The sequence below is a fragment of the Dama dama genome, chromosome 32, assembly GCF_033118175.1.
Source record: "Dama dama isolate Ldn47 chromosome 32, ASM3311817v1, whole genome shotgun sequence".
NCBI classification, from domain to species: domain Eukaryota; kingdom Metazoa; phylum Chordata; class Mammalia; order Artiodactyla; family Cervidae; genus Dama; species Dama dama.
Genome location: NC_083712.1, coordinates 4962489 through 4974493, shown reverse-complemented (window position 1 = coordinate 4974493; position 12005 = coordinate 4962489).

The following is a 12005-nucleotide window of genomic DNA, read 5'->3' as shown; positions in this document are numbered from 1 at the left end:
CCTGGGGAGGCGCACGGATATGTCTGGACCCAGTCCCCGCAGCCTGCCCCTTGGTGGGGCAGTACCCCCGGAGGCCAGGAAGGTCTGGGCAAGGCTGGCCAGGGGCAGGGGCCCTGCTGGGTCCTGCCCCTGGCCTGTGGGGCCTCTGAGCACAACCGGCCCTCTCCCACTGGAAGACCTCCCCGGCTGCCTCCAAAGTCCTGTTTGCAAACACTCCCGCCCGCTGTTCACGCCAGGCTCGCACAATGCTCCCAAGCCCGGGAGAAAAGCGCTTCGGGGTGGTGCTCTCTCCGGGCCCTTGCCCCTGAGCCTGGGGGCAAGGCAGGGGGAACACACTCCCAGGCCACGGCAGAACCACATGCCCACGTCTGTTCCTGTCCCCTGCACTGCCAGAGAGCTTGGGGGAGCCAGAGTCTGTCAGGCAGCTGCTGGGTTGGCCGCCTGTGTGGGAAGGGGCAGAGCCGCCCTAGGGGCAAGTTGGGCCTCTTGCTCTCCCTGCTGCCCTGAGGCTGCTGGGCCAAAGACGTCTTGGGCATCCAGCCCCTTACTGGTCCCTTCCCTCTGACGAGGCCCTCTGAGCTCCAGCACCTTGCAGTGTGGAGACAGCCCCTGCCAGCAACCTCCTCTCCAAGGAGGCCTCAACCGAGGCCTAGGCCCAGGGGAAAGGCACCAGCGGGGATGAGCCAGGGGAGGCGCCCGAGCATGTCTGGACCCAGTCCCCGCAGCCTGCCCCTTGGTGGGGCAGTACCCCCGGAGGCCAGGAAGGTCTGGGCAAGGCTGGCCAGGGGCACGGGCCCTGCTGCGTCCTGCCCCAGGCCTGTGGGGCCTCTGAGCACAACCGGCCCTCTCCCACTGGAAGACCTCCCCGGCTGCCTCCAAAGGCCGGTTTGCCAGCGCTCCCTCCCACTGTTCCCAGCAGGCGTGCACAATGCTCCCAAGACCGGGAGAAAAGCGCTTCAGGGTGGTGCTCTCTCCGGGCCCTTGCCCCTGAGCCTGTGGGCAAGGCAGGGTGTCCACACTCCCAGGCCAAGGCAGAACCACATGCACACGTCTGATCTGCCCCCTGCACCGGCAGAGAACTCGGCAGAGCCAGAGTCTGTCAGGCAGCTGCTGGGCTGGCCGCCTGTGTGGGAAGGCGCAGAACCGACCTAGGGGCAAGTTGGGCCTCTTGCTCTCCCTGCTGCCCTGAGGCTGCTGGGCCAAAGAGGTCTTGGGCATCCAGCCCCTTGCTGGTCCCTTCCCTCTGACGAGGCCCTCTGAGCTCCACCACCTTGCAGTGTGGAGACAGCCCCTGCCAGCAACCTCCTCTCCAAGGAGGCCTCAACGGAGGCCTAGGCACAGGGGAAAGGCACCAGCGGGGATGAGCCAGTGGAGGCGCCCGGGCATGTCTGGACCCAGTCCCCGCAGCCTGCCCCTTGGTGGGGCAGTACCCCCGGAGGCCAGGAAGGTCTGGGCAAGGCTGGCCAGGGGCAGGGGCAATGCTGGGTCCTGCCTCTGTCCTGTGGGGCCTCTGAGCACAACCGGCCCTCTCCCACTGGAAGACCTCCCCGGATGCCTCCAAAGGCCGGTTTGCCAACACTCGCACCCGCTGTTCCCGCCAGGCACGCACAATGCTCCCAAGCCCGGGAGAAAGGCGCATCGGGGTGTTGCTCTCTCCGGGCCCTTGCCCCTGAGCCTGGGGGCCAGGCAGTGGGTCCACACTCCAAGACCAAGGCAGAACCACATGCACACTTTTGTTCCTTCCCCCTGCACCGGCAGAGAGCTCGGGGGAGCCAGAGTCTGTCAGGCAGCTGCTGGGCTGGCCGCCTGTGTGGGAAGAGGCAGAGCCGACCTAGGGGCAAGTTGGGCCTCTTCCTCTCCCTGCTGCCCTGAAGCTGCTGGGCCAAAGAGGTCTTGGGCATCCAGCCCCTTGCTGGTCCCTTCCCGCTGACGAGGCCCTCTGAGCTCCAGCACCTTGCAGTGTGGAGACACCCCCTGCCAGCAACCTCCTCTCCAAGGAGGCCTTAACCGAGGCCTAGGCCCAGGGGAAAGGCACCAGCGGGGATGAGACTGGGGAGGCGCCCGGGCCTGTCTGGACCCAATCCCCGCAGCCTGACCCTTGGTGGGGCAGTACCCCCGGAGCACAAGAAAGTCTGGGCAAGGCTGGCCAGGGGCAGGGGCCCTTCTGGGTCCTGCCCCGGCCTGTGGGGCCTCTGAGCACAACCGGACCTCTCCCGTTGGAAGACCTCCCCGGCTGCATCCAAAGGCCGGTTTGCCAACACTCGCGCCCGCTGTTCCCGCCAGGCACGCACAATGCTCCCAAGCCCGGGAGAAAAGCGCTTCGGGGTGGTGCTCTCTCCCGGCCCTTGCCCCTGAGCCTGGGGGCAATGCAGGGGGAACACCCTCCCAGGCCAAGGCAGAACCACATGCACACGTCTGTTCCTGCCCCCTGCACCGGCAGAGAGCTCAGGGAAGCCAGAGTCTGTCAGGCAGCTGCTGGGCTGGCCGCCTGTGTGGGAAGGGGCAGAGCCGACCTAGGGGCAAGTTGGGCCTCTTGCTCTCCCTGCTGCCCTGAGGCTGCTGGGACAAAGAGGTCTTGGGCATCCAGCCCCTTACTGGTCCCTTCCCTCTGACGAGGCCCTCTGAGCTCCAGCACCTTGCAGTGTGGAGACAGCCCCTGCCAGCAACCTCCTCTCCAAGGAGGCCTCAACCGAGGCCTAGGCCCTGGGGAAAGGCACCAGCGGGGATGAGCCAGGGGAGGCGCCCGAGCATGTCTGGACCCAGTCCCCGCAGCCTGCCCCTTGGTGGGGCAGTACCCCCGGAGGCCAGGAAGGTCTGGGCAAGGCTGGCCAGGGGCACGGGCCCTGCTGCGTCCTGCCCCTGTCCTGTGGGGCCTCTGAGCACAACCGGCCCTCTCCCACTGGAAGACCTCCCCGGCTGCCTCCAAAGGCCGGTTTGCCAGCGCTCCCTCCCACTGTTCCCAGCAGGCGTGCACAATGCTCCCAAGACCGGGAGAAAAGCGCTTCAAGGTGGTGCTCTCTCCGGGCCCTTGCCCCTGAGCCTGTGGGCAAGGCAGGGTGTCCACACTCCCAGGCCAAGGCAGAAACACAAGCACACGTCTGATCTGCCCCCTGCACCGGAAGAGAGCTCGGCAGAGCCAGAGTCTGTCAGGCAGCTGATGGCTGGCCGCCTGTGTGGGAAGGGGCAGAACCGACCTAGGGGCAAGTTGGGCCTCTTGCTCTCCCTGCTGCCCTGAGGCTGCTGGGCCAAAGAGGTCTTGGGCATCCAGCCCCTTGCTGGTCCCTTCCCTCTGACGAGGCCCTCTGAGCTCCACCACCTTGCAGTGTGGAGACAGCCCCTGCCAGCAACCTCCTCTCCAAGGAGGCCTCAACGGAGGCCTAGGCACAGGGGAAAGGCACCAGCGGGGATGAGCCAGTGGAGGCGCCCGGGCATGTCTGGACCCAGTCCCCGCAGCCTGCCCCTTGGTGGGGCAGTACCCCCGGAGGCCAGGAAGGTCTGGGCAAGGCTGGCCAGGGGCACGGGCCCTGCTGCGTCCTGCCCCTGGCCTGTGGGGCCTCTGAGCACAACCGGCCCTCTCCCACTGGAAGACCTCCCCGGCTGCCTCCAAAGGCCGGTTTGCCAGCGCTCCTTCCCACTGTTCCCAGCAGGCGTGCACAATGCTCCCAAGACCGGGAGAAAAGCGCTTCAGGGTGGTGCTCTCTCCGGGCCCTTGCCCCTGAGCCTGGGGGCAAGGCAGGGTGTCCACACTCCCAGGCCAAGGCAGAACCACATGCACATGTCTGATCTGCCCCCTGCACCGGCAGAGAGCTCGGCAGAGCCAGAGTCTGTCAGGCAGCTGCTGGGCTGGCCAACTGTGTGGGAAGGGGCAGAACCGACCTAGGGGCAAGTTGGGCCTCTTGCTCTCCCTGCTGCCCTGAGGCTGCTGGGCCAAAGAGGTCTTGGGCATCCAGCCCCTTGCTGGTCCCTTCCCTCTGACGAGGCCCTCTGAGCTCCACCACCTTGCAGTGTGGAGACAGCCCCTGCCAGCAACCTCCTCTCCAAGGAGGCCTCAACCGAGGCCTAGGCCCAGGGGAAAGGCACCAGCGGGGATGAGACTGGGGAGGTGCCCGGGCATGTCTGGACCCAGTCCCCGCAGCCTGCCCCTTGGTGGGGCTGTAACGCCGGAGGCAGGAAGTTCTGGGCAAGGCTGGCCAGGGGCAGGGGCCCTGCTGGGTCCTGCCCCTGGCCTGTGGGGCCTCTGAGCACAACCGGCCCTCTCCCACTGGAAGACCTCCCCGGCTCCCTCCAAAGGCCGGTTTGCAAGCACTCCCTCCCTCTGTTCCCACCAAGCACGCAAAATGCTTCCAAGCCCGGGAGAAAAGCGCTTCGGGGTGGTGCTCTCTCCGGGCCCTTGCCCCTGAGCCTGGGGGCCAGGCAGGGGGAACACACTCCCAGGCCAAGGCAGAACGACATGCACACGTCTGTTCCTGCCCCCTAACCGGCAGAGAGCTCGGGGGAGCCAGAGACTTCCAGGCTGCTGCTGGGCTGGCTGTCTGTGTGGGAAGGGGCAGAGCCGACCTAGGGGCAAGTTGGGCCTCTTGCTCTCCCTGCTGCCCTGAGGCTGCTGGGTCAAAGAGGTCTTGGGCATCCAGCCCTTTGCTGGTGCCTTCCCTCTGACGAGGCCCTCTGAGCTCCAGCACCTTGCAGTGTGGAGACAGCCCCTGCCAGCAACCTCCTCTCCAAAGAGGCCTCAACCGAGGCCTACGCCCAGGGTAAAGGCACCAGCGGGGATGATCCTGGGGAGGCGCACGGACATGTCTGGACCCAGTCCCCGCAGCCTGCCCCTTGGTGGGGCAGTACCCCCGGAGGCCAGGAAGGTCTGGGCAAGGCTGGCCAGGGGCAGGGGCCCTGCTGGGTCCTGCCCCTAGCCTGTGGGGCCTCTGAGCACAACCGGCCCTCTCCCACTGGAAGACCTCCCCGGCTGCCTCCAAAGTCCTGTTTGCAAACACTCCCGCCCGCTGTTCACGCCAGGCTCGCACAATGCTCCCAAGCCCGGGAGAAAAGCGCTTCGGGGTGGTGCTCTCTCCGGGCCCTTGCCCCTGAGCCTGGGGGCAAGGCAGGGGGAACACACCCCCAGGCCACGGCAGAACCACATGCCCACGTCTGTTCCTGTCCCCTGCACTGCCAGAGAGCTTGTTGGAGCCAGAGTCTGTCAGGCAGCTGCTGGGTTGGCCGCCTGTGTGGGAAGGGGCAGAGCCGCCCTAGGGGCAAGTTGGGCCTCTTGCTCTCCCTGCTGCCCTGAGGCTGCTGGGCCAAAGACGTCTTGGGCATCCAGCCCCTTACTGGTCCCTTCCCTCTGACGAGGCCCTCTGAGCTCCAGCACCTTGCAGTGTGGAGACAGCCCCTGCCAGCAACCTCCTCTCCAAGGAGGCCTCAACCGAGGCCTAGGCCCAGGGGAAAGGCACCAGCGGGGATGAGCCAGGGGAGGCGCCCGTCCATGTCTGGACCCAGTCCACGCAGCCTGCCCCTTGGTGGGGCAGTACCCCCAGAGGCCAGGAAGGTCTGGGCAAGGCTGGCCAGGGGCACGGTCCCTGCTGCGTCCTGCCCCTGGCCTGTGGGGCCTCTGAGCACAACCGGCCCTCTCCCACTGGAAGACCTCCCCGGCTGCCTCCAAAGGCCGGTTTGCCAGCGCTCCCTCCCACTGTTCCCAGCAGGCGTGCACAATGCTCCCAAGACCGGGAGAAAAGCGCTTCAGGGTGGTGCTCCTCGGGCCCTTGCCCCTGAGCCTGGGGGCAAGGCAGGGTGTCCACACTCCCAGGCCAAGGCAGAACCACATGCACACGTCTGATCTGCCCCCTGCACCGGCAGAGAGCTCGGCAGAGCCAGAGTCTGTCAGGCAGCTGCTGGGCTGGCCAACTGTGTGGGAAGGGGCAGAACCGACCTAGGGGCAAGTTGGGCCTCTTGCTCTCCCTGCTGCCCTGAGACTGCTGGGCCAAAGAGGTCTTGGGCATCCAGCCCCTTGCTGGTCCCTTCCCTCTGACGAGGCCCTCTGAGCTCCACCACCTTGCAGTGTGGAGACAGCCCCTGCCAGCAACCTCCTCTCCAAGGAGGCCTCAACGGAGGCCTAGGCACAGGGGAAAGGCACCAGCGGGGATGAGCCAGTGGAGGCGCCCGGGCATGTCTGGACCCAGTCCCCGCAGCCTGACCCTTGGTGGGGCAGTACCCCCGGAGGCCAGGAAGGTCTGGGCAAGGCTGGCCAGGGGCAGGGGCCCTGCTGGGTCCTGCCCCTGTCCTGTGGGGCCTCTGAGCACAACCGGCCCTCTCCCACTGGAAGACCTCCCCGGATGCCTCCAAAGGCCGGTTTGCCAACACTCGCGCCCGCTGTTCCCGCCAGGCACGCACAATGCTCCCACGCCCGGGAGAAAAGCGCTTCGGGGTGTTGCTCTCTCCGGGCCCTTGCCCCTGAGCCTGGGGGCCAGGCAGTGGGTCCACACTCCAAGACCAAGGCAGAACCACATGCACACTTCTGTTCCTTCCCCCTGCACCGGCAGAGAGCTCGGGGGAGCCAGAGTCTGTCAGGCAGCTGCTGGGCTGGCCGCCTATGTGGGAAGAGGCAGAGCCGACCTAGGGGCAAGTTGGGCCTCTTCCTCTCCCTGCTGCCCTGAAGCTGCTGGGCCAAAGATGTCTTGGTCATCCAGCCCCTTGCTGGTCCCTTCCCGCTGACGAGGCCCTCTGAGCTCCAGCACCTTGCAGTGTGGAGACAGCCCCTGCCAGCAACCTCCTCTCCAAGGAGGCCTTAACCGAGGCCTAGGCCCAGGGGAAAGGTACCAGCGGGGATGAGACTGGGGAGGCACCCGGGCCTGTCTGGACCCAGTCCCCGCAGCCTGCCCCTTGGTGGGGCAGTACCCCCGGAGGCCAGGAAGGTCTGGGTAAGGCTGGCCAGGGGCAGGGGCCCTGCTGGTTCCTGCCCCTGTACTGTGGGGCCTCTGAGCACAACCGGCCGTCTCCCGCTGGAAGAACTCCCCGGCTGCCTCCAAAGGCCGGTTTGCAAGCCCTCCCGCCCGCTGTTCCCGCCAGGCACGCACAATGCCCCCAAGCCCGGGAGAAAAGCACTTCGGGGTGGTGCTCTCTCCGGGCCCTTGCCCCTGAGCCTGGAGGCCAGGCAGGGGTTCCACACTCCCAGGCCAATCAGAATCACATGCACACGTCTGTTGCTGCCCCCTACACCGGCAGAGAGCTCGGGGGAGCCAGAGTCTGCCAGGCAGCTGCTGGGCTGTTTGCCTGTGTGGGAAGGGGCAGAGCCGACCTAGGGGCAAGTTGGGCCTCTTACTCTCACTGCTGCCCTGCGGCTGCTGGGCCAAAGAGGTCTTGGGCATCCAGCCCCTTGCTGGTCCCTTCCCTCTGACGAGGCCCTCTGAGTTCCAGCACCTCGCAGTGTGGAGACAGCCCCTGCCAGCAACCTCCTCTCCAACGAGGCTTAAACCAGGGCCTAGGCCCAGGGGAAAGGCACCAGCGGGGATGAGACTGGGGAGGCGCCCGGGCATGTCTGGACCCAATCCCCGCAGCCTGACCCTTGGTGGGGCAGTACCCCCGGAGGACAAGAAAGTCTGGGCAAGGCTGGCCAGGGGCAGGGGCCCTTCTGGGTCCTGCCCCTGGCCTGTGGGGCCTCTGAGCACAAGCGGCCCTCTCCCGCTGGAAGACCTCCCCGCCTGCCTCCAAAGGCCGGTTTGCCAATACTCGCGCCCGCTGTTCCCGCCAGGCACGCACAATGCTCCCAAGCCCGGGAGAAAAGCGCTTCGGGGTGGTGCTCTCTCCCGGCCCTTGCCCCTGAGCCTGGGGGCCAGGCAGGGGGTCCACACTCTCAGGCCAAGGCAGAACCACATGCACACGTCTGTTCCTGCCCCCTGCACCGGCAGAGAGCTCGGGGGAGCCAGAGTCTGCCAGGCAGCTGCTGGGCTGGCGGCCTGTGTGGGAAGTGGCAGAGCCGACCTAGGGGCAAGTTGGGCCTCTTGCTCTCCCTGCTGCCCTGAGGCTGCTGGACCAAAGAGGTCTTGGGCATCCAGCCCCTTGCTGGTCCCTTCCCTCTGACGAGGCCATCTGAGCTCCAGCACCTTGCAGTGTGGAGAGAGCCCCTGCCAGCAACCTCCTCTCCAAGGAGGCCTCAACCGAGGCCTAGGCCTAGGGGAAAGGCACCAGCGGGGATGAGCCTGGGGAGGCGCCCGGCCATGTCTGGACCCAGTCCCCCCAACCTGCCCCTTGGTGGGGCAGTACCCCCGGAGGCCAGGAAGGTCTGGGCAAGGCTGCCAGTGGTAGGGACACTGCTGGGTCTTGCCCCTGACCTGTGGGGCGTCTGAGCACAACCGGCACTCTCCAGCTGGAAGACCTACCCGTCTGCCTCCAAAGGACGGTTTGCAAGCACTCCCGCCCGCTGTTCCCGCCAGGCACGCACAATGCTCCCAAGCCCGGGAGAAAAGCGCTTTGGGCTGGTGCTCTCTCCAGGCCCTTGCCCCTGAGCCTGGGGGCCAGGCAGGGGGAACACACTCCCAGGCCAAGGCAGAACGACATGCACACGTCTGTTCCTGCCCCCTTCACCGGCAGAGAGCTCGGGGGAGACAGAGACTGCCAGGCTGCTGCAGGGCTGGCTGCCTGTGTGGGACGGGGCAGAGCCGACCTAGGGGCAAGTTGGGCCTCTTGCTCTCCCTGCTGCCCTGAGGCTGCTGGGTCAAAGAGGTCTTGGGCATCCAGCCCTTTGCTGGTCCCTTCACTCTGACGAGGCCCTCTGAGCTCCAGCACCTTGTAGTGAGGAGACAGCCCCTGCCAGCAACCTCCTCTCCAAAGAGGCCTAAACCGAGGTCTACGCCCAGGGGAAAGGCACCAGCGGGGATGATCCTGGGGAGGCGCACGGACATATCTGGACCCACTCCCCGCAGCCTGCCCCTTGGTGGGGCAGTACCCCCGGAGGCCAGGAAGGTCTGGGCAAGGCTGGCCAGGGGCAGGGGCCCTGCTGGGTCCTGCCCCTGGCCTGTGGGGCCTCTGAGCACAACCGGCCCTCTCCCACTGCAAGACCTCCCCGGCTGCCTCCAAAGTCCTGTTTGCAAACACTCCCGCCCGCTGTTCACGCCAGGCTCGCACAATGCTCCCAAGCCCGGGAGAAAAGCGCTTTGGAGTGATGCTCTCTGCGGGCCCTTGCCCCTGAGCCTGGGGGCAGGGCAGGGGGAACACACTCCCAGGCCAAGGCAGAACCACATGCCCACGTCTGTTCCTGTCCCCTGCACCGGCAGAGAGCTTGGGGGAGCCAGAGTCTGTCAGGCAGCTGCTGGGCTGGCCGCCTGTGTGGGAAGGGGCAGAGCCGACCTAGGGGCAAGTTGGGCCTCTTGCTCTCCCTGCTGCCCTGAGGCTGCTGGGCCAAAGAGGTCTTGGGCATCCAGCCCCTTGCTGGTCCCTTCCCTCTGACGAGGCCCTCTGAGCTCCAGCACCTTGCAGTCTGGAGACAGCCCCTGCCAGCAACCTCCTCTCTAAGGAGGCCTCAACCGAGGCCTAGGCCCAGGGGAAAGGCACCAGCGGGGATGAGCCAGGGGAGGCGCCCGAGCATGTCTGGACCCAGTCCCCGCAGCCTGCCCCTTGGTGGGGCAGTACCCCCGGAGGCCAGGAAGGTCTGGGCAAGGCTGGCCAGGGGCAGGGGCCCTGCTGGGTCCTGCCCCTGGCCTGTGGGGCCTCTGAGCACAACCGGCCCTCTCCCACTGGAAGACCTCCCCGGCTGCCTCCAAAGGCCGGTTTGCAAGCGCTCCCGCCCACTGTTCCCAGCAGGCGCACACAATGCTCCCAAGCCCGGGAGAAAAGCGCTTCGGGGTGGTGCTCTCACCGGGCCCTTGCCCCTGAGCCTGGGGGCAATGCAGGGGGAACACACTCCCAGGCCAAGGCATAACCACATGCACACGTCTGTTCCTGACCCCTGCACCGGCAGAGAGCTCAGGGGAGCCAGAGTCTGTCAGGCAGCTGCTGGGCTGGCCGCCTGTGTGGGAAGGGGCAGAGCCGACCTAGGGGCAAGTTGGGCCTCTTGCTCTCCCTGCTGCCCTGAGGCTGCTGGGCCAAAGAGGTCTTGGGCATCCAGCCCCTTGCTGGTCCCTTCCCTCTGACGAGGCCCTCTGAGCTCCAGCACCTTGCAGTGTGGAGACAGCCCCTGCCAGCAACCTCCTCTCTAAGGAGGCCTCAACCGAGGCCTAGGCCCAGGGGAAAGGCACCAGCGGGGATGAGCCAGGGGAGGCGCCCGAGCATGTCTGGACCCAGTCCCCGCAGCCTGCCCCTTGGTGGGGCAGTACCCCCGGAGGCCAGGAAGGTCTGGGCAAGGCTGGCCAGGGGCAGGGGCCCTGCTGGGTCCTGCCCCTGGCCTGTGGGGCCTCTGAGCACAACCGGCCCTCTCCCACTGGAAGACCTCCCCGGCTGCCTCCAAAGGCCGGTTTGCAAGCACTCCTGCCCGCTGTTCCCGCCAGGCTCGCACAATGCTCCCAAGCCCGGGAGAAAAGCGCTTCGGGGTGGTGTTCTCTCCGTGCCCATGGAGGACCTCCCTGGCTGCCCCCAAAGGCCGGTTTGCAAGCACTCCCACTCGCTGTTCCCGCCAGCCGCGCACAATCCTCCAAAACCCCGGAGAAAAGCGCTTCGGGGTGCTGTTCTCTCCGTGCCCATGGAAGACCTCCCGGGGTGCCCCCAAAGGCCGGTTTGGAAGCACTCCCACTCGCTGTTCCCGCCATTCGCGCAAATGTTCCAAGCCCGGGAGAAAAGCGCTTCTGGGTGGTGCTCTCTCCTGGCCCTTGGAAGACCTCCCCGGCTGCCTCCAAAGGCCGGTCTGCAAGCACTCCCGCCCGCTGTTCCCACCAGCCACGCACAATGCTCCCAAGCCCGGGAGAAAAGCATTTTGGGGTGGTGCTCACACCGGGCCCTGGAAGACCTCCCCGGCAGCCTCCAAAGGATGGTTTTCAAGCACTCCTGCCTGCTGTTCCCGCCACCCGCGCACACTGCACCCAAGCCCGGGAGAAAAGCTCATCGGGGTGGTGTTCTCTCCGGGCCCATGGAGGACCTCCCCGGCTGCCTCCAAAGGCCGGTTTGCAAGCATTCCCACTAGCTGTTCCCGCCAGCCATGCAAATGCTCCCAAGCCCGGGAGAAAAGTGCTTCGGGGTGGTGCTCTCTCCGGGCCCCTGCCCCTGAGCCTGGGGGCCCGGCAGGGGTTCCACACTCCCAGGCCAAGGCAGAACCACATGCACACGTCTGTTCCTGCCCCTGCACCGGCAGAGAGCTCGGGGGAGCCAGAGTCTGTCAGGCAGCTGCTGGGCTGGCCGTCTGTGTGGGAAGGGGCAGAGCCGACCTAGGGGCAAGTTGGGCCTCTTGCTCTCCCTGCTGCCCTGAGGCTGCTGGGCCAAAGAGGTCTTGGGCATCCAGCCCCTTGCTGGTCCCTTCCCTCTGACAAGGCCCTCTGAGATCCAGCACCTCGCAGTGTGGAGACAGCTCCTGCCAGCAACCTCCTCTCCAAGGAGGCCTCAACCGAGGCCTAGGCCCAGGGGAAAGGCACCAGCGGGGATGAGCCCTGGGAGGCGCCCGTGCATGTCTGGACCCAGTTCCCGCAGCCTGCCCCTTGGTGGGGCAGTACCCCCGGAGGCCAGGAAGGTCTGGGCAAGGCTGGCCAGGGGCAGGGGCCCTGCTGGTTCCTGCCCCTGTCCTGTGGGGCCTCTGAGCACAACCGGCCGTCTCCCGCTGGAAGACCTCCCCGGCTGCCTCCAAAGGCCGGTTTGCAAGCACTCCCGCCCGCTGTTCCCGCCAGGCACGCACAATGCTCCCAAGCCCGGGAGAAAAGCGCTTCGGGGTGGTGCTCTCTCCGGGCCCTTGCCCCTGAGGCTGGAGGCCAGGCAGGGGTTCCACACTCCCAGGCCAATCAGAACCACATGCACACGTCTGTTGCTGCCCCCTACACCGGCAGAGAGCTCGGGGGAGCCAGAGTCTGCCAGGCAGCTGCTGGGCTGTCTGCCTGTGTGGG